The 23320-nt window shown below is 43.8% G+C and overlaps 1 protein-coding gene across 8 annotated transcripts in view; it reads right to left on the reverse strand.

Moving 5' to 3' along the window:
* The window catches only part of LUZP1 (leucine zipper protein 1), a 117092-nt gene that overhangs the window by 44841 nt on the left and 48931 nt on the right, over positions 1-23320 (reverse strand). For 7 of the 8 annotated variants that reach the window (XR_008956713.1, XR_008956712.1, XR_008956711.1 and 4 more), the window contains one exon: positions 16653-16757. The exons of the other annotated variant lie outside the window; for it this stretch is intronic. The gene's annotated coding sequence lies outside the window, so the exon portion shown is untranslated. The remainder of the gene's footprint in view (positions 1-16652; positions 16758-23320) is intronic. 8 annotated transcript variants of the gene reach the window in all.

The raw sequence follows: 23320 nt of genomic DNA on the forward strand, positions 1-23320 counted from the left end.
TTCTAATGTTTAAAGTCATAAAAGGAATCCAAACCCAGAGATAAGAAAAAGATGGTATCAACTAAGATCAGAAGATTTTTTAATTAACCAAAAAGAATCACTAGAAATAGAAAAATGGCATATTAGATGCAAATGAAGAGATACAGTGGTTGAGAAGAGATATAAGCAGATTACAAAGGGCAGCACAAACTTAAAAAGATTTTTTTTTTAAAGATTTTATTTATTTAGTTGACAGAGAGAGACAGCCAGCGAGAGAGGGAACACAAGCAGGGGGAGTGGGAGGGGAAGAAGCAGGCTCCTAGCGGAGGAGCCTGATGTGGGGCTCGATCCCACAACGCCGGGATCACGCCCTGAGCCGAAGGCAGATGATTTACCACTGTGCCACCCAGGCGCCCCTAAAAAGATTTTATAAAAGAAAGGGCACCTGGGTGGCTCAGACAGTTAAGCACCTGACTCTTGATTTCAGTTCAGGTCTTGATCTCAGACCCTTTCAGAACAAAAAAAGGAAAACATAAACCTAAGTGTTTATTATTAACAGACCTTCACTGAAAAAGCTGTTTATGGGTGGCTCAGTTGGTTAAGCGTCAGACTCTTGATTCTGGCTCAGGTCATGATCTCAGGGTCGTGGGATCAAGCCTCACTTTGGGTAACATGCTCAACGGGGAGTCTGCTTGAGATTCTCTCGCTCCCCTTCTCCCTCTGCCCCTCCCCTGCTCTCTCTCTCTCACATAAACTAATAAATCTTTTAAAAAATATATAATGATTAAAGTAATGATTAAAAGTAAAGGGATGGAGAAAGATCTGCCAAGCTAACTAATCAAAAGGACGTTGGAGTAGCTCCATTAATTTCAATCAGCAGATTTTAGAGCAAGTGAACTTATCAGGGGTAAAGACATGATAAAGGAGTCTCAATTTTCCAAGAAGACATAACAATCCTTAATGTATATGCACTTAACACAATGGGGCATCAAAATATGTGAGGCATAAACTTACAGACTTGCAAAAAGAAAGAGATGAAACCACTACCATAGATGGAGACTTCAAGATTTGTGGGGTGTACCAAAAGCAATGCTTAGAGGCATATATAGCATTGAATGCATATATCAGGAAAGAAAAAGGATCCACAATCAATAAGCTAAGCTTTCATCCTTGGCAATTAGAAAAAGAAAAGCAAATTAAAACCGAAGTAAACTGAAGAAAAGTAAAATTGAAACAGTAATCAACTGGTTCTTTGAAAAGATCGGCAAAATCAGTAAGCCTCTAGCCAATGAAGAAAAAAAGAAGATAAAAATTATTAATACCAGCAGTTAAAGAGGGGATAGCACTACAGACCCCATGGACATTAAAAGGATAATAAAGGATCATGAACAACTCTGTACCCACAAATCTGATAACCTAGATGAAATGGACCAATTGCTTGAAAGATATAATATGCCAGAATTCACACAAGAAGGAAATAGGTCATCTGAATAGGACTATACATTTACGAGATGGAATCAATAATTAATAACCTTCAAAAACAGGAAACACACCAGGCCCGGATGGGTTCACTAGTAACTGTAAAATACATTTAAAAAGTAATTATGCCAATTATACAATTTTCTGCAAACTCTTCCGGAAGTTAGAAGCAGAGAAAATACTCCCTAAATCATTCTATGAGGACAGCATTACCCTAACACCAAAACTAGACAAAGACATTACAAGAAAAAGAAAACTACAGACAAAGATCTCTCATGAACACAGATGTAAAAATCTTCAACAAAATGTTAGAAATCTAATCCAGCAATGTATAAATAGAATTTCAGACCATGACCATGTGGGATTTATCCCAATACAAAACTGGCCCAACATTCAAAAATCAATTAATGTAATCCAGCATATTAATAGACTAAAGAAAAATCAATGATCTTATCAAAAATTACAGACAAAGCATTTGACAAAATCCAATACCATTCATGATAAAACTCTCAGCAAACTAGGAATAGAGGGGAACTTCCTCAAACTGATTTAAAAAAAAAAAAAATCTATAGCAAGGCTGCAAAATACAAAGTTAACATACAAAAGTCCGTTGCTTTCCCATATACCAGCAATGAACAAGTGGAATTTGAAGTTAAAAACACAATAGCATTTAGAAAACACACACAAAATACCATTTACATTAGCACCCACCCCCCAAAAAAGAATGACGTAAGTATAAATTAACAAAATATGTGCAAGATCTACACAAGGAAAACTATAAAACTGATGCACCAAAGACGGATAAGCCAATGAAGAGATACTCCATGTTCATGCATAGGAAGACTCAGCATTATCCAAATGTTAATTCTTCCCAACTTGACCTATAGATTCAATGTAATCCCAATTGAAATCTCAGCAAATTATTTTGTGGATATCAACAAACGGATTGTAAAGTTTGTATGGAAAGGCAAAAGACCCAAAGAGCCAAAGCATACTGAAGAACAAAGTTGGAAGACCGACACTATCTGACCTCAAGACTTACTGTAAAACTGCAGTATTCAAGAGCCCAGAAATAGATCTACATTAGCATAGTCAATTGATCTTTGACAAAGAAGCAAAGACAATCCAATGAAGCAAAGATAGTCTTTTCACCAAATGGTGCTGGAACAAATGGACATCCATATGCAAATCGATGAATCTAGAACGAGATCTTACATTCTTCAAAAATATTAACTCAAAATGGGTCACAGACCTAAAAGTAAAACATAAAACTATCAAATGCATAGAAGGTAACATAGGAGAAAACTTCGATGACCTTGGGTATGGTATGGTGATGATTTTTTAGCTAGAACACCAAAGGTGTGATCCATGAAAGAAATAACTGGTAAACTGGACTCCACTAAATTAAAAACTTCTACTCAGCAAAAGACAATGTCAAAAAAAATAAGAAGACAAGTTACACATTGGGGAAAAATATTTGCAAAAGACCCATTTGATAAAGGAGTATAAACAAAATACAAAGAACCTTTAAAGCTCACCAATAAGAACCTGATTAAAAAATGGGCCATCCCAAAGATTTCACCAGAGAATATACACAGGTACCAAGAAAATACTCTCGATATGGCATATGGCAGTTACGAATAGAGCTCATCAGGAACACGAAGCAATGGGGAGATACCACTATACACCTATGAGAACGGCCAAAATCTGGAACGCTGACACCACCACATGCTAGGTGAGGATGTGGAACGACAGAAATTCCCACTGCTAGTGGGAATACAAAATGATACAGCTACCTTCAAAGGCAGTTTGGTGATTTCTTACAACTAAACATACTCTCACGATACACGATGCAGCAACAGCACTCCTTGGTATTTACCCAGAGGAGGAAAAACTGCATGCAGAGGTTTCTAGGAGCTCTATTCCTAACTGCCAGCGCTTGGAAGCAACCAAGACGCCCTTCAGTGGGCGAACGGATAAACAAACTGTGGTCCATCCAGACAATGGAATATTATTTGGCTAAAAAGAAAGGAGCTACCAAGCCATGAAAAGACATGGATGCGGGAAGCTCAAAAGTAAAAGACACCAATAAGAAAAGGCTACATACTATGTGATCCCAACTACACGACACTCTGGAAAAGGCAAAACTGTGTAAACTATAGAAACAATAAAAAGATCAGGAGTTAGAAAGGGATAAGGAGAGTGAATTTGTAGGGCAATAAAGCTACGTGCCTGATAACTGTACCAATGAACACATCTCATAAATCTGTCCAGACTCAGAGACTGTATAACACACCAAGAATGAACTATAATGTAAACCATGGACTTTGGGTGATAATGATGTGTCAGTGTGGGTTCATCAGTTGTAACAAATGTTCCCCTCTGGTCAGGTATACAGATAATGAGGAGGCAGGTGTGGAGGCAGGAGGTATATGGGAAATCTCTACCTTCTGCTCAATTTTGCTGTAAATGTAAAAGTGCTCTTTAAAAAAATTTAAGTTCAATAGACAGACAAACAAGCCTGGGGGGGGTGGTGCTGAGAGGGGGTTGCAATTTTAAACAGGGTAATTAGGGTAGGCCTCAAGGTGACACCTAGGTAGAGACTTGAAGGAAGCAAAGAAGAATATTTCGAGAACATTCTAGGCAGAGAAGATTAAAAACTGACTACTAAAAAAGCATACTTAATGTATTCAAGGAACAGGGACAGCATGGCTGCTGGAGATGAGGGAACAAAAGGAGAGTAGTGAGAGACGGAGTCAAAGAGGAAGTGCGGGCACCTTGTAGGCCCCAGGGAGGACTCTGATTTCTCGTCTAAGAAAGGGAAGCCCATCCAAAGGTTTGAGCAGAGGAATAACATACTCTAACTTGGATTTAAAGTTAATACAGTCCAATTTGGACTATATCATTTCACTTATATGTAGTTGAAAAACAGGCAAAAACTAATCCACGGTGATCGTGGCTACCTCGGAGGAGACCGTGACGAGGAGGAGACTGCTGGGGGATGTTCTATGGATGGCAGATTCCTGCCATCAAGCTATATGACTTAAGGATTGTACACCCTATATTTTATCTCAATAACAAAAAATAGAGACAGACGACCTGTAAAACAAGACACAGCCTGATATGACTGCTGTGCTCAAAACAGACCACAGAGGTTAAGGGTGAGAGCAGTAATCCAGGCAAAAAGCAGTTGTGGCCTGGCCCAGGAGAGCAGTCACACACATGGTAAGAAGTGGTCCGACTCTGGCCACTTGAAAGGAGAATCACGGCACTTGCTCTTGGATCGCATGTGAGGTGTGAGACAAGGGGATTAAGAATGACTCCGAGGGGGGCACCTGGGGGGCGCAGTCAGTTAAGCATCCAACTCTTGGTTTCAGCTCAGGTCATGATCTCAGGGTCATGAGATGAAGCCTCACATCAGAGTCCGCGCTCAGCGCAGTCTATTCTCTCTCCTTCTGCCCCTCCTCCTTATGCTTACTCTAAAATAAATCAGTCTTGAAAATAAAATAAAAGCTCTTTAAAAAAGAAATAATGACTCCGAGGGTTTTGGTCTGAATTTGTAGAAGGACTGAGTTGTTATCAATTCAAACAGGGATGCCTGACTATAGAGCAGTGTGAGAAGGAAGATCGAATTCGGTCTGGGGCATACTAGTTACGAAATATGAATTAGTCATCCAAATGGAGATATTCAAGAGGCCGTCTGAATATACAAGGCTAGATTTCAGGAGAGAACGTGAGCTTGAAAGACAGGAGCTGGTCATCAGAGAGGGATCTATCTCTAGATAGATCCAAGGGGCTGCAGTAATGGAGAATGTCGAAAACTAAGGTATGAAGAGGTGGAGCACGGATTTTAAGGGCAGTGAAACTACTCTATGACACTCTGATGGTGGATACGTGTCATTATACATTTGTCCAAACCCACTGAATGTACACCATCAAGAGCGAACCGTAACATAAACTACAGACTCTGGGTGCTTACGGCGTGAGCGTGTAGGTCAACTGTAACATGTACCACTCTGGTGAGGAATGCTGGCAATGGGGAAGGCAGGCGGGCAGGGAGTATATGGGAAGTCTCTTCCCCTCAATTCTTCTGTGAACCAAAAAATACTCTAAAATAGTCTTTTTCCTTTTTAAAAATATTTTATTTTTTTTAATCTCTACACCCACATGGGGCTCCAACTTGCAACCTCAAGATCAAGAGTCGCGTGTTCCACTGACCGAGCCAGCCGGGCGCCCCCAAGAGAGTTTTTGTTTTGTTTTTTAAGATTTTATTTATTTGAGAGAGAGCAAGAGAGAAAGCACAAGCGGGAGGTGGGGGGGGTGCAGCAGGCTGAGGGAAAGGGAGAACCACCCAACATGGGGCTCAATCCCAGGACCCCAAGACCATGACCTGAGCTGAGAGCAGAGGCTTAACGGACTGAGCCACCCAGGTGCCGCCCCAGATAGTCTTAATAAAAAAACAAAAATAAAAATCCTGAAGTTTTTGGTCACAGATGACCATGATCATGGGACTGCTGGGAGCAGGCATGGGCTAGGAAGATCACTGGAAGAGAGAAATAGCTAGAGGTAAAGGCGCTGCAAGGACCACAGAATTGTACCTTGTGAAAGCACCACAAATTAACAGGACCAGAGCTGGAAAGAGTGACATTAAATAAGAAGCTAAAGTCACTGAGAATTCAGAGGCACTTTGAGGGGTTGGGGCACCAGAAGGTGACAGCAGCACCAAGGGTGTGGGGTGATGAGGTTAGATTTAAAAGCCAGGCGGAAGGAGTGAGGGAACGTGGTCTGAGCCATAACAGAAGAACAGCTACCACTCGGAAGAGAAGAATCAACTCAACAATGATCCCACAAGAAAACCCAGGGCAAAAGAGAAAGATCTGAGGAAATGCCAAAAGCCACTCGTCTCCAACACCAAGCTCCCTTCCCCTGGTCGCACTGTAAGCCGCCAGCCGCCAGATGGCGCCCATGCGCGGTCCTAAAAATCGCCAAGGCCGCGGGGGTGCTGGAGCTACAGAGCCTCCCTCAGCCTCTGGGACTCTGCCCTCTCCCTGGTTGGTCCCCCTATACGCCACTCTGCTTCCTGGGTCCGTCTCTCTCTGTCTTCTCTTTGCTTCTTTTGGTCTCCTTTCTCTTTTTTATATGCTTCCTCATTCTCAAAAATGGAAGGGAAAAAAAAAACCCACATTTATATATTTAGAAAGAAAAAAAAAACCTTTTCCCTTCTTCCCATCCACTTTTCCTACTTCGAGTGCCACTCAGCTTTTGGCCTTTTGCTTAGTGGTCCAGTAAAAACAAAAGACACCTGACCAGTTTATACACAGGGTGAAGGAAATGGGAGCTGAATAAAATAGGGGCCATAAACCCATTTTAAAAGAATCTGTATTGGCTTAACAGTTATAACAAATGATGATGCTTCTACAAAGTGCTTTAAACAGCTCATCCTCATAAATATGCTAGAGAGCCATTAAATTGTACACTTTAAAGAGATGAACTCTGATATATAAATTAGATCTCAATAATGCTGTTTAAAATTAAAAAAAAAAAAAAAAACAGCTTACAGTAACCAAACATTTCCCTCAGCAACTCACTCATACTACAGTTTTCATAAACGAATTCCTTTTCCAGAGGAGAGAAATGTTAAACTTAGTACAGCCCATCTAGAAATTCTAATTCTGAATCAGTAGAATCCAGAATCCTATTGCTTGTTTATTCATTTGGCTTTTAGTGCCAATTTTACTGTTCTGTTCAAAACTCGGATATGAACCAGCTAGCAGAGCACAAGAACTGAAAAGCCAAGCCCTTTAACTATCCAGCAAATACTTATTGGCGATGTGAAGACAAGGAGCTCTTAACCACTACTCAAAATCCTTTCAAGGTCCTTGCTGCTCTCAGGATGAAGCCCAAAGTCCCCAACGAAGCACGTGAAGCCCTGAAGGATCTGGCCCTGCCCACCTGGTCAGCCTCCCCTTCAAACGCCGTGTGCGCCCTTGCAGCCCACAAACCTTGCACTCCCTCACCTCCAGGCCTTTACTAGCTTGACTGGTAATCTTTCTCATTTCTCCAAATCCCACCTTAGTACCTCCCCCTGGAAGCTCCTGGAGCACGTCCCTCCCCAAATCGCAGGTCAGATCAGGGCCTCTGCTCCTTGCTCTTCCAGTGAGTGCGCTGTACTGGTCCCATCACAGCACACAAGGCAACTTGTTTCTTATTCACCACTGTATTCTTAGTACCCAGCAGGAAGCTTAGCACATATTTAATGCTTAAAATTCAATGAATGAATGGCTCAACGAGACCCCAATTATTAAATGACTTATCAGACCTTTGGCACTAACCATTAACACAAAATAGTAAAAATGTCAACAAGCTACTCATGGATTACAAGGGCAAAAACAATTGGCAAGAGCAGATGTGGCCGGCACAGATACCAGGCCCTGTGCTGATGCCCTGAATGACTCATCCCAAGCCCAGCGCCACCTGCAGCGTCTCAGTCCCGGCGCTTTTCCCTGTTCCAACACTGCCCCTTCTGGCTTTCAGGTCTATGCATGGAAACGCGGCATAAATTCAAAACCCCACATCATTCACAGGCTGTCTAACTCTAGTTATTGGACCACGTGTTGGAAAGAAGAGGAAAAGAAAATCTGGATCTTTTTCCACTCCTCAGAATGGGATTTCAGAGCCAAAATGTAACTCAAAGATCATTTCATCCACTGGTTTTCAAACTGGGCTCAGCAAATCCCTTCAGGAGTCATCCAGGAGGAAGAGAACAAGGGAGAAGGTTTGACCAGGCTGAGCTTCAGGCTCTTTCATTCACTTCATCAGCCGAAGCAACTCATATTAGCTTTTTAACATACTGGGTTTCCCCCATATGACAGTAAAGAGTTCCACTGCTTTTATTTAAAATAAAACCACCGGGGCGTCTGGGTGGCTCAGTCGGTTAAGCCTCTGCCTTTGTCTCAGGTCATGACCCCAGGGCCCTGGGATGGAGCCCCAGGTCAGGCTCCTTGCTCAGCAGGGAGCCTGCTTCTCCCTCTGCCTCCCTTTCTCTCTCTCTCTCTCATGAATAAATAAAAAAACAAATAAAATAAAACCACCTATTTGGCCCAAACCCCTTATTTTAAAAACGAAGGAACTGAGACTCAGAGGTAAAGTCTGTGGTTTCTCTAGCAACTCAGTAAAGGTAAGGACTTTAGTCTTCCGACTGTCTATCCAGGATTCTTCCCATTGTGTAGAATCGCCTTCCTGAAAACTCTTAAGCATTTTTACAAAGTATGGAGCTCTGTTTATACACAGACCAATAACAAAAAGGTGAAGAGGACATCCACCAATGGAGCACTACTACACTACAGATAATATACTAAGTACTCCATAGACAGGCTTTCTCCAGGAATCCCGGATCTACCACTTACTTTTTCTTAAACAAGTTACCTCTCTGAGGCTTTCTCTTCCATAAAGTATGGTAATCCCAGGGGATGTAAAGGGCTTAGCAGAATGCCCAGCACCTAAGTCACAACCAACAGCAGCTATCACTACTGTTCTATTCAGCCTTCACAATATTATGGGATTGGGACCTTTAAACTCCCAAGGTCACACAGCTAGCAAGGAGGACAGCCAGATGTTGAACCCAAGTCTACTTCCATAATCCATATTCTTTTGAGAATGCTACCCTGTTGGCCAAATCAATGATCTTCTCTATGGCCCAGCACCTTCCTCCGAGCAAATAAAATACCAACCTGACCTACCTCACAGCAAAAAACAAAAAACAAAACAAACAAAAAACTATCAGCTAAAGAACTCTGAAAAGTCCGATGCAGACCTAAGGTAAGTTTCACCACGCAAAATCCTACTAGAAATAGCCTCACTAAAATCAGCCCTTCTATGCCCAGGAAAAACAAGAGACTTGACCGAAAACGAGGTCAGAGTGTCACTTTTCTCTGAGCATTTGGCTCTAAGCATAACCAGAGTAAGAAAAATGCTTCGCTTAGACCATCCAAGAGGAAGGGGTAGATGCCTCTCTTCCCAGTGCCTCCCACATGCCCTAGGTTAAGTATGTTTATCCAGGTGAAACTCATTTATTTAAGTAGACATCTATGGAATATCTATGAGGTGCCTAGCTAGTATTTTGCCAAGTGCTAGACAGATTATGAAGACCTGACCCTTGCCTGGCCCTTGCACAAGAGAGAATTACAAAACAATAATAAAGCAGCCTCCCTGACAGTCTTACACAGCACAGCACCAATGTTCCTGCTTCCTGTCCTCCTACCCTGCTTTTTTCACTTAGCACAGTTTACCCACTTGATAGACGCTGCATGAGAAGCTCAGAAGAAGTGACTAATTGTGCCCAAGGGTGGATTCTGGGAAGGAAATGATTGATATTAAACCTCAGGAATCACAGGGAAGGGATGAAAGGGAAGGGTGGTCCCATCCTTTAATGCCACCTTGCCCCCCCCACACCGGCGTCTAGCTCAGTTCCAATCCACACTAGAAAGATCCAGCACCAATTCTCTCTCAGGGCTCCTTTCTGCCAAAGTTCTTGAACCCAGTTCCAAATGGCCCTATCCAGCATTTTGGAGGCTGGCTCTTCTTCCTGTCCTCCTGGACCAGGAAGGTCTGAAATAGAACATAATCCAATCTGCCCTGCCCTTTCCCCCTACCACAGCTACCATGATTCACACTTCCTCTTCCCAACAGTCCCTGTAAGTAGGGGGACAGCAAGCTCTGTCTATAGAGTTTGACAGTATCCATCGTGGTAAGCACGGAGTAGAAAGGCTGAATCAATATGCTGTACCCATGAAACTAATACAACACTGGATGTTAATTATACTTCGATTATGGAAAGCATGATAGTATGCATAGCAGTATACAACTTAGTTTACTAGTAAATAGTTTAGGCTTTGTAAGACCTAAGTTGGGGTCTGTCCCAACTACTCAATTCTGCCACCGTAGCATGAAGCAGCCGTACCCACTGTGTAAGTGCCCGACATGGTTGTGCTCCCGCCCAACTTTATTTACAACAGGCAGTGGGCCTGTGGACCACCGTTTGCCAACCCCTGATAGAAAGGAAAATGGGAAGACTATTTTTAAACAGCTTCCTCCCAACCATTTCTAGTCACCTGTCTTCAACCCTCAGGCTGTCCACATCTCACCACCACTTCTTCCCAAGTGCTTCTATGTCGGCACTGGGCTTCAATTACTTTTCCCAGAAGCACAGATTCACGTGTTTCAGATATGCAAACCTCAACAGTTAGTAGCTCACCTAACAGAGAAAGAGTCTCCGGGGGGAAAGAATTTAGAGACTGTGGGATGCAACCTCCCACTCCCTGTAGAAGGTACCCTGTAAGTAGCCACTCCACTCCTGTCCAAACACTTCTAACAATAGGCAGGACACTTCTTTCTTCCCAAGGCAATTCATTCCATCTTTGGACAGCTCCCCCCCCTTTTTTTAAGCACACTTAAACACTTGATTACTGCCTGACTCTTTACTAGAATGTAAGATCCATGACACCAGGAACACGGTTTTTCATGTTTGTAGCTGTTTTTTTACTACTGTCTCTTCAGACTTCGAACAGTCTCTGGTACGTAAAAGGTATAAAATAACTGTTTATAGAAAGGAAAGAAAGAAAGGAGAGAGGGAGGAGAGAAGAAAGGAGAGGAGAAGAAAGGGAAGGAGAGAGGGAACAAAACATTGCCGCAGCTGGGGAACCTTCTGCCGCAGGACTGAGCGGAGAGGCATGAGATGAAGAACAGAGCAGGTAACTGGTGAGGCTGGGGGCAGACAGGGTAGCAACACGGAGACCCTTGCAATCTGCCAGCAGGCACAGAGGCTGAGGTGGCCGTGTCTGAGGAACAAGTCTACAGGTGTGCTTTCAGCCTCTTCCTTCGGGCCGCCTCTGCCCCACTCCCAGGAGACCATCTTTCTCAGTGGGGCACCTGTGCTCTCCCGCCTTTTCAGACAGCCCCTCCCGCACACCATGCACCGCCCTAAACCTTGCAGGTACTTCCACCGCTGTCCCCATGGTGCTTCCGTGCTCATATGTTTGTATTCCTCTCCTGGGCTCTGAGCTCCAAGAGCAGGGACTGTGCCATCTTTATTTTCCCTTCATGGGCGCTGAACACTGTGTTGGAGCAAGGCAAGGAACCTTATAAATATTTGGAAAAGAAATGAAGCTATTAGTCTGCCTGCGTCCTGTACCAACCAAACTACATCTGAGGAGCTGTCTTCGGATCTGCGCGCCACGTTCGAGGAAAGATACTAGCCTCACGCCATGGGTTGCAAATGCAAATGCCAAAGACATCAGGCCAATGATGTCAGTGAGCGACGGGGGCCTGGAAGGACGATGGCTAAAAGGGGAGATCACCTTCTACTTTTATAGGAGTCTTTTAAATGCGGCCAACTAATTCAAAACGGAAACAAAAAGACCACCACTGTACAGACCCTCCACAACACATCCTACGTGTCTACAAGTGACCCTGCTTGCAAATGAGAAACCTGCTTTGGACAAAGGGATTTCAGCAAGGGAGCCACACAATGAGAACTGCGTTTGTGAGGTGCCTGGGGGAGGGCGCAGTCCCTTAGCATCGACTCTTGGTTTCGGCTCAGGTCATGATCTCACAGTCGTAAGACTGAGCCCTACAGTGGGCTCCGTGCTCAGCACAGAGTTTACTTAAGTTTCTCTCTCCCTCTGCCTCTGCCCCTCCCCCCACCGTGTGCTTGTTCTCTCGCTCTCTCTAAAATAAATAAATCTTAAAAAAAAAACCTATATAAAAAAAAAGAGCTGCATTTGTGAAAGAGCATTTTGACAGGATAAACTAGGGAGCTATTGTAATAACCAAGGCAAGAGACAGAATAAGGGCCTGAACTAAGACAGTAGCAATGGAGTAAAGGGGTGGGGGAGGATTTGAAAGATGACCTGGTTAATCCAGTTTTAATAATGAACCTAATACTGCATGAGCTAATCTGGCAGCCACATTACCAGTTTGTAGTTCATTCCGAATTTTTAAAAAATAAACTGCTATTGAGTCTAATTAATTTTAATAACCTAAATATGGGACTTATATCTTTTGTATGCAGTATGGTACAAGGATTAAAGATTATAGACACTGGAGCTAGACAGCCTAAGTTCAAACCCTGATTTTGCCACTTACTAGCTGTGTGATCTCAGCTAAGTTACTTGACTCCTCTGCGCTTCAATACCTACCTTCGAGAGTTACTGTAAGCACACATGAGTTAATACATGAAGCGCTTAGACTAGTACTCCATCCGTCTGAAGTGCCACAGAAGTTTCAGCTTAAATTGTTTACTATTGTTTTGCATTTCCACAACTTGAAAGTTAGTTTCAATCAATAGTTTCAATTGTCTAAATACTTCTACACATTTCAACTTGCAAACATTCACTGTAAATATGATAGGCACATCTTTTCTATTCCTTCCCTGATGCTTATGTTCAAATTGTTAAAACAAAATATAACAAAGAACAGCCATCCAGAACACCACTAAATACAGCCCCTCTTGGTAAACACTGATCCATTATTAATACTTGTACAATACCTGCTTGTAAGCCAGCCCAATTTTTCCTTTGTCTTGGGATCACATGAGAGAATGTTAAATCCCTAACTGCAGCACTTACGCCACATTATTTTTTTTTTTAAGATTTTATTTATGTAAATAAATAAAATAAATAAATAAAAAAGATTTTATTTATTTACTTGACAGAGAGAGACAGCCAGCGAGAGAGGGGAACACAAGCAGGGGGAGTGGGAGAGGAAGAACTAGGCTCACAGCAGAGGAGCCTGATGCGGGGCTCGATCCCATAACGCCGGGATCACGCCCTGAGCCGAAGGCAGACGCCCAACCGCTGTGCCACCCAGGCGCCCCACAGCCACATTATCTTTGTAGCATACTCCAGACCATCCAGCCTAGAATCTTTGCAAAAACGAATTGTCCTGATATACACTCAAAATGTTACATGTAGTAATCATCTATGGCTGGTTTGTTTCCTGTTATCTTTATTTTCTATATTTCTACAATAAGCTTGTACTGATGCTACAGTTTAAATAAAAACAAGGCAGAGCTTAAAGGAAACAAAGAACTGTTATCAGTTAGCATGACTTACTTAGTGAGCACAAGTGGCTTTTAGGGGACACTGTGTTCTCATCCTTTGCTCAGTTTCAGAATTTCACCAGGGATTACTGACAAGTTTCCACTGATACCCTCAAACCCACGTGACCTAAAGGTTAAGTCCAGAGAAATCAAACATTTCTACAGGGGGAATTAGAATTTGACCCTACCTTCAAAATATGTCCAGAATCCATTACTTTCTGGCGACGCACCCTAGGACCCTAGTCCAAGCCATCATCCCTCCCCTACACTGTACTGATCCCTGCGAGACCTTCCTAGCTGGTCTCTCCGTCTCACTTCACACTGTCCTCTTGCCCTCCCCTCCACCCCCCTCCAGTCTATTCTCCCACAGCACCCAAAGTCTTTCAAAACAAAAGTCAGCTCATTCACTCCTTGCTCTGACTCCCCAGGGCCACCCCCACCTCACTCAGAATAAAACGCACTCCAAAGGTCTTCCCCTGGCTCTGAGTGTCTACCTGATCTGGGTCCCACTGCCTCCCTGCTCTTACTCCTACTACTCTTTCCCTCCCACTCCACTCCAGCCACAGGGGCCTCCTTGTCAAGGACAAGTAACACTGATAACTCGGGGCTTTACACCCGCTGTTCCCTCTGCCTGGGACCTCTTCCCCAGATATCCCTGGCTGGATCCCTCACCTCTTTCAGATCTTGGCTGAAACTATCACCTCATAGAGGCCTTCCCTGATCTCCTTACATAAAGGAGCAGTTCCAGGCTCCCTATCACTTGGCCACTTTACCCTGCTTTTGTTCTTCTGAGCACATGTCACCTAGCGGACATTATTCATCTACATACCTATTTGTTTCTATCTAGTTATTCATTTTCTTTTTTTAAGTTTCTACCCTTTTATACATAATCCTAGAGCAAGGACTTTTCTTGTTTTGTTTAGTGCTGTATTACTGTTCTATTTAGAGCCGTTCAGCTCCAAGAATTGTGCTAGGCATGGAGTAAGTGGTCAGTTTGTGTCACCAGAACATAAGCCCCAGCAGGTAACAAAATACTCTATGTACAACAGGTATGCGTAGTAAGTTCGGTTAAAGAAAATGATTACCCACCCTGTCAAATTCACCAAGTATATTAAAAAACATTGGTGCGTCTTAACTATAGAGAACAAGCTAAACGTTGCAGGAGGGGAGGTGGGCGGGGGATGAGCAGTAAGGAGGGCACTTGTTGTGATGAGCACTGGGTGTTGTACGTAAGTGATGAATCACTAAATTCTACTCCTGAAACTAATATTACATCATATATTAACGAAGTAGAATTTACATAAAAACCTGCAACATAAAAACAAACAAACAAAACCACAAAACACTGGTGCTCCAATAAAAAGAGACTATGTCAGAAAGATCAATGAACAATGAATGCTGGCTGCCACACCATCCAACCGGAACGAGTTTCCTAACCCAGTTCCCTGAGGTAGGAAAAATATTCCAGAGAAAGGAACAGAACGAGAATCTTCAACCAATTTTTTTTTAACATCTTTCTTTTTTTCTTTCTTTCTTTTTCTTTCTTCCTTCCTTCCTTCCTTCCTTCCTTCCTTCCTTCCTTCCTTCCTTCGAGAGAGAGAACGAGCAGAGGGAAGAGGCAGAGCGAGAGGGAGAAGCAGGCTCCCCACTGAGAAAGGAGCCTGATGCAGGACTCAATCCCAGGATCCTGAGATGATGACCTGGGCCGAAGGTAGATGCCTAACCAACTGAGCCACTCAGGCGTGCCAAGAATCCTGAACCAGGGGCGCCTGGGTGGCTCAGTCGTTAAGCGTCTGCCTTCGGCTCAGGTCATGATCCCAGGGTCCTGGGATTCAGCCCCGCATTGGGCTCCCTGCTCAGCGGGAAGCCTGCTTCTCCCTCTCCCACTCCCCCTGCTTGTGTTCCCTCTCTCGCTGTGTCTCTCTGTCAAATAAATAATAAAAAAAATCTTTAAAAAAAAAAAAAATCCTGAACCAATTAACAGGGCAAGAGCTTGTCTCAAAGTTTCCCACCCCCTTAAGAAGAGCCAGAGCTATGTGTGATGTGCCCCTTTCCGGGGAGGGGTCACCCTGAGAGTGAGAGGTCTTGCTGAGATGCCTTTCCTACATCCTGTCCTGTCACTACTATGCCTAGAACCAGTTCCCAGACTCAGTCTGCGGCCGCCCCTATCGCTTTACCTCTCCAGAGAACCTTCCTCTAGCTATTCTCCAGCTACCACTGGTGACCAAGACCCCTCGGTTTGGTCCTTTGGCCATGTAAGTGTGAGCTCCTTCGATTTTCTCAGTGTGCTCTGCCTTGGTCAGCACCAACCAATAAAATCACTGGCTCACAGAATCCAAAAGGACTAGGAAAAGGAGCTAGCTGTCAACCAAGATGGGTTTTTCTTTATTTTGCTTTGCTTTTTAAAGATTAAGTCAGACACCGTCTCAACCAAAAAAGGTAATTTTCTCAAAAGAGAAACATTATAGTACAATGAAAATAACCCAGGGTGAAATCCAGTCCTCCCTCCACTCCCTGTGTGAACTTGGAGAAGGTACTTCCTTGCGGCTCATTTCCTTGGGGTGAAAATAAGAGCACTTACCTGTAGCGTCGGTGTAAATACTAAGGGAGATACTGCATGTCAAACAGGACTGGCCTGGCACACAGTAAGTATTCAGCAAATGCTAGCTCAGCCTATTTCTGAAAGTTGTTGACTAAATGCAAGGATTTTTACCGTGGGTAGGTTGGCTGGCTGGCACATTACATTAGAAAACATATGAAGGGGGTGCCTGGGTAGCTCAGTTCGTTAAGTGTCTGCCTCCAGCTCAGGTCACGATCTTGGGGTCCTGGGATTGAGTCCCGTGTCAGGCTCCCTGCTCAATGTGGAGTCTGCTTGTCCCTCTCCCTCTGCCCCTCCCCCTGCTTGAGCTCGCTCTCTCTGTATCTCCCTCAAATGAATAAATAATATCTTTTAAAAAATTAAGTACTTAGCACAGTGTTTGGTTCATCAACAAATATTAACTTTCCTCCATCTCCTACAGTGATGCAAAAATTACAGAGACTTCAGAAACCATGCGATTCTACCAGTGTGCCCAGGTTTCACGTACCGCATACTTACCATTTAGGGAATTTAAGCTTTCCGTTAATGCTTCCGGTGCCTCCCTGGTGCTTGCTGTCTTAGAAACAGACACTCACTATCTTTCAATGCCAGCTGCCTCTTGACCTGGACAGAATATAAACAGAAAGCAAGACATAGGTAACGTGGGAATTGCACCAAGACTGGGCTGAAGGGAGAGGAGACTCCCTTTTCCTTTCAGATGATATGATCTCAAGGCAGACTCCACTGTATTTCTTAAATTAACATGCCTCCACAGTCCCCAGTAGTCTAAAACTCATGACATCTTACAGGTTGGAGGGATCTCAGAAATCAACTAGTTAAATGCCCTCGATTTAAGGAAAAGAAACTAAAACTTGGAAAGGGTGAGTCACACAACTGCTTAGGGCTAAAGCCAGTATTCTACTAAAAATAAGATGTTCTAGAAGATGGATAAGGAAAAAAACCCAAACATCTGTGGAGTACCTACCACACCCCAGGCAATATGTTTTATATTTTATTCAAACAATAATACAATAATATCACCCCCAATAAAGAATCTAAATTTCAAGAAGTCAAGTGATTTGTCCAAGGTCTTACAGCTTGCTAATGGCAGTCAGGATTTAAACCCATGCCTGTCTGACAAAAAAGCCCCTTCACCAGGCTGACTCTCATTGGGTTGCCTTCCAGATGTGGTCTTCAAAAGGGCCTTGAACCACCCAGTATCAATTAGAACCAAGTAGAGCTTCTCTGTCTGCAGGTTACCCTCTGGTTTTGTAACAAGCATTCCCCAGAGACCTGAAAGGTCTACTAACCCATTGAATGTTACTCCTAAAGTTTCAGAAGAATTACTGGAGGTAGAAGATCTGGGGCAAACTGCTGTCTATCCTCGTCTTGCCAAAGAACAGAAAGATACCTTCTACACTGGAAGTAAAGCTTCTATACTTGGTCTTAACCACAAACTAACCCCCTTCTTTCATCATGACTGCCCATCCCTCCCTCACACATCCCACAGACTACCCTGTGACCTCTTTCCGAGGCTGTTGGTCCCTTTAGTCTGATTTCCACATCTCCACTACCAACCCCATAACACACACACGGTAGAGTCCATATCTGCCTCTATGCTCCTAGAGAGTGAGAAGCCTTAAAATTAAAAGACAGAGATAACTGAATGATAGTTTTTTCAAATGGCTTTAGAAAAAAGATGAGGGGGCTGCCCAGGTGGCTCAGTTGGTCGAGCATCCCACTCCTGGTTTTAGCTCAGGTCATGATCTCAGGGTCATGAGATCGAGCCCCGTGTCAGGCTCCTAACTGATCCTCTCTCCCCCTCTGCCCCGCCCCCCCACTTGCACATGCTCGCTGGCTCTCACTCTCTCAGATGAATGAATGAATGAATAAATAAATAAATAAATAAATAAATCTTTAAAAAAAGACAAGGGCCTGAAGCCTCAAGCCAGTAAGACCAGAACAGAAAAGAATTAGTGACAAGCAAGAAAAATGGAAAAGTAGGAAAAAAGGTCTATACCAGGGTCAGCACCCAAGGGATGGCCTGAGTGAATGTAGGAGAAGTTTTAGCTCCCCCCATAACCCCTCCCCCCACACTTTTGAAAAAGTCAGTATGTATAGACCATGTATAATTGCTGTTTAAATCTGGTCTACCTCCACTCGGCCCTAACAATGACAGGGTACTGAAAGCTGCTGAAAGCTACTGCCCCCACCGCCTCCTGCCACATTTCCCGGCATATTACTAAGGCCCAGGGGGCTAGCCGTTTCAAAACAGGATAGAATGCACTGTCCAGAATCAAACAAACAGGAACTCCTGATGATCCGGATTTATTTTCAACTGTCTACATTCTCTCCTTGTTCCTAAGCGATGGAAGCAAGCAGCAAATGATTTCTTTCCTTTGCTTCTGAATGTCATTTACTTCTTGTATCCTTGGCGTACTGGCCTGCTGTCCCCAGAACAAGAGGATGACTGTAAACATCTGAGGGGTGCTGCCCCTTCAGAGAGCTCTCCACCCAGGGAGAGCCACCCATACCACAGAGGTGGTAGTGTATGTGTGTGGGTAGTGTATCTCTGTCTGTCTGTCCAGAAGAAGAGATGAAAGGACCCTTACAGATCACGGAGACTCGAACTGTCTCCCGTGCCAGAGGAGGAAGTGACTTCCCCAGAGAAGAGACTTATCCAAGGTTGCAAAGCAAGTTAAAATGAATGCGGTTGAGTCCACCTGAGATAATAAGCTACACCGAAAAACATGCATCCGATCACCCTTATCTGACTGAAGACTGAAGCTCTCTTAAGTATGTATCACTTCCGTTCCCAAAACACTTTGATAATGGATAAAAATGCTATTAGGTAAGCCTGGTTCCAGTATGACCCTCCAACAGATAACAATAAACTTGGGGAAAAATGTAAAAAACTATCTGAAGTGAACAAAGGCTGGCAGATTTGGGAAAGAAGTCAAAAACAGAGAAGGGGCTGGGATAGGACGACTTCCCCAGCCTGGGAGCTTTCACCAGAGGGCTGACAGCTCCAGCGCCCATCAAAAAAACAAAGGAGGAACCACAGACAAGAGTCCAGAGCAGCCACAGGTAATGGGAAATAAGGAAGAAGAGGGCCAGAGAAGCAAAGTCCCAGGCGCTGTGTGTGAACTCTGTCCAAACCTCCAGCTGAGCCCTGACCCGCCAAGCACAGGGCAGAAGCCAAATGCCTCAGCCAAGGACGAAAGAACTGGACTAAGGTTTAAACTGCATACCCTCCTCCCCACAGGGGAGACAGACGCTGCAGTTTTGAGTCTGAGGTAGTTGCCTGCTAAAATAAAAACATCATCAGAAATCAGTGTCTCCACAGCACAACATCCACATGCATTCATGTTGAGGCTACAATCCCAGTCACATGAAGAACCAGAAAAACTACACCCATTTGCAAGGGAAAAGACATTTAGCAGAGGGCAACTCCAAGATGACCCAAATACTGAATTATCAGACAGGGATATTAAAGCAGCAATTATAGCTAAGCAGAGGAAGTGAAAAAATTTTTATTTGAAAAGTGGAAATTTCGGAACAGAAACAACCACCACAAAATCCTCTGAATGGGCTTAAGAACAGAATGGAGATGACAAAGAAAAGAGTCCACGAAATTTGCAGGTCAAGAGAAATTACCCACACTGAAAAATTCTGGGTCATCTGCAGTCTCTAGAAGAACCACCCCCAGCCCTTCACCTGAGTGTCCACAGTGATACCTTAGCTTTCGTCACCAGATAAACCGCTACCCAAGAGAACCAGAATAACTAAGCATCACAGAGATTCCATGACCCTGCAATTCCGCTGGAGCAGCCCACCCCTCATATCTACTAGTTAACTTTCGGAGGTCTTCCAGATGTAAGCAAAGAACTAAATTGAAGGTGGAAAATGAGAGGGTGGGATAAAAATTTAAGCCTGAGATAACCATAATATCCAAAGTCCTAGGAGTCAAATCCCCGTTGTGTCTATTGAAAAGCAAGAAGCAAGGAGACAAATATTTTTCTCCTAGAACTGCTAAGGGAGCATTCTCAGGAGTGTTCAGGAAAAAAGTGAGGAGGGATTTTATGTTTTTTCTGCCCTATACAATCTCTTCACCAAAAAGCCAACCTGTAAACAAGTTGATGGCAGGATGGAGTGGGACCAATCACTGGGTCTGGGGCTGAAGATGGCAGCAGCTTGGGGAGAGCCAATCTAGTCTCACCTGGGTTGATAAAAGCAGGTAACTGGAAGGCCATCCCTGACCACCTTCCCACCCTCTAGTCACTTCATGCCAGAGTTCAAGACACTCCAGGTAAAAGTGGGGGGGGGGGGGGACACAGGCTGCAGGAAGACATGTCTGAAAGCCCTGCCTTTTTCTCAAGCCCTCTCCGCCCCATCCCACCTGCCAACAAGGGCGGAGAATCCAGAGCAAGTGGGAAACTGGGGAAAAGAAGAGGTACCCTCTTAAGGTGAGGAACCTTGAACAGGGAGTTCACAGCCACCTGACACACTGTCAACCTCAGACAAGTCTTTTATACTCTGGGTCTCCTTTCCATCAGTCGAACAAAGCGCTCAAGACAAAATGATATTTAAGGGCCTTCCCAATAACAACATGTATGAACCGTTAACATGCTGTCTCCGTCTGCCCTTGAAGAAACTATAAAAAATAGGTCCCAAAAGGCAAAAGTGGTGACATGCCAATTCACGTGATTTATTAGAATACCTCAGGGTTATACAATTATTCAAATTTTTATTCTTATTTTTTTTAAGATTTTATTTATTTGAGAGAGAGAGCACAGAGGGAGAGTGAGAGGGAGAAGCAGACTCCCCGCTGAGCATGGAACCCAACGTGGGGCTCGATCCCACGACTCCAGGATCATGACCTGAGCCAAACGCAGACGCTCACCCGAGCCACCCAAGCGCCCAATTTATACAAAATTTTAAAGAATAAATTAATAGTCTTGTTATTAATTCTTAAATTTTACATTAATAACAGATTTCAATACCTATCTATGATGGAGGGCTGCTAAAATAATGTCCAATTTGGGGCACCTGGGTGGTGCAGTCAGTTAAGTGTCCAACTCTTGGTTTTGGCTCAGGTCCGTGATGTCAGGGTCGTGAGATCAAGCCCTGTGTCAGGCTCCATGCTCAGCACAGAGCCTGCTTGAGTTTCTCTCTCCATCTCCCTCTGCCCCTCTCCACCACTCGCACGCTCTCTCTCAAATAAATACATCTTTAAAATAATAATAATAATGTCTGATTCTCCCAGGATAACTCATTTATCCATGTAACTCTTGGGATGAGACAGCAGATACTCTTATCCCCCACATGACAGATGAGCAAACAGATTAAGACTTGTGACTCTTTTAGGAAGCTCATAACAGAGACAGAACTAGAATCCAGTAATCCCACCTCCCAGCTTCACCAAAGAGACCAAAGAAAGCTTACCAAAGAAACTTTACCTAACAAAGAACCAAGAGTATAAACAAGATTAAAATTAGAAAGAAAGGATTTAAGAACTTTCAAACACTTTGGAACCACTTATTAATAAACAATTGATAAGACTAGCTTGTGATTAGGGCATCTATTTAGAAGCAGGGCCTCAAGGACTGCCACCTGTCCGCCGTTTCCTTTTCTAACAAGTAGGCTATCATTGAGACTAGGCTTCCTTGCAATTAGCCCATGTTTGTGGGGTTTAGCAATAGAACCACATGTCTAAAATTGTTGGTTTTAGACCTGCTTTAGAAAGTTGGCTGAATCAGAAGAACATGCTGGCTCCCTTTCACCCCTAGGAGTCTTTAATTAGGATATCAAGAAGGGGCCACAAGGATTAGGGCAGGTAATGGCAAATGTAAACAGCAAGTCACAACAACCTGCCTAAGGAGAAAGAAACCAGAAGTGCTTTTATTACCTAATTTAATCTTCACAGTAACCCCCTCAGGTAAATACCATCATGATTATTTTATAATTGAGGAAGAAATAAAGGGTCAAAGTTACATGGCTAGTCAGTGGATTCTCGCCTAGGTATTTCTGACCCACAATTTGCATTATACCACCTCCCCAAGGAATTCTCTGAACTCTGACCTTCCAAAAAGCCAGTATTGATCCACATCCCAAATACCACAAACCAACAGGAGGCTGATGGGTAGTTTGTGCATTCTTTCATTCAATCATGTATTCATGCAAATACTGACTGGCTACCATGCATCAAGCTCTGAGGGAAGCACTGGGGATAAAACTAGGAGTAGAAACAGAACTGTCTTGTGCCATTTACTGTAGAGTGCAACACAAAAACACTGATTTAGGAATCACACTAGTAAATTAATACAAGCCGACCCATTCCCAGAGAGGTCTACGAGGCTGCCACTAGTGGTCAGGACGTTTCTAAGCAGAAGAGGGAGCACAGTGAACTCAAGGAGCTAAACTGGATGACAACGAAGGGGGAACAAGCAGATGCATGACCGGTGATGAGGATGGAGAGGTATGGAGAGAGCCACGCCACACAGGCACTTGGAGACCAAATTATGGATCTGGTCCTTATCCAGAGAGCTACAGAAAGTCATTTAAGTGTTAAGTAGGGGTAAGGTGTGTACATTTCAAAAAGATCACTTCCGCTTCAGTATGGACCACAGATGGAAGGAGAGAAGAACGGTGTCAAAAGACGGGGAGGGTGGCCCTCTGTGGGCTAGGAGGCGCAACGGCAGTAAGACCTAACCACACTGGGGGCAAACATGGCACCTACTATGCCCCCGGCCCCGTTCTGGGCACTTTGTGGGAATTAACTGAATCCTTACAACTCTATTATCCCCATCTTATAAAAGAGAAGTAATTTAATGGTATTACATACCCCCTTCATGTGCTCATTTCCCTCATAATCAGTCCCTTGCAAACATCTTTCATTCACCTGCCCCCCCCCACAGTATTCAGGTAGTAAAACTTCAGTTCTCACTAAACGAAACTAACGACCTCTCTGAGCCCACACCAAAGCAGCTAAGTTACTAAGCTATGTCTCTAGAGAAAATGCTAACTACGGACTTGCATCATTAAAAAAAAAAAATTGTAATTGGCTCCATGCCCAGCATGGGGCTTGAACCCACGACCTGAGATAAAGAGTCACATGTTCTACTGACTGAGCCAGCCAGGAGACCGCATTTTAAATTTATCACCGCAAATCTCAAACACATCCCTCG

This window comes from Ursus arctos, unplaced genomic scaffold, assembly GCF_023065955.2.
Source record: "Ursus arctos isolate Adak ecotype North America unplaced genomic scaffold, UrsArc2.0 scaffold_32, whole genome shotgun sequence".
NCBI classification, from domain to species: Eukaryota; Metazoa; Chordata; class Mammalia; order Carnivora; family Ursidae; genus Ursus; species Ursus arctos.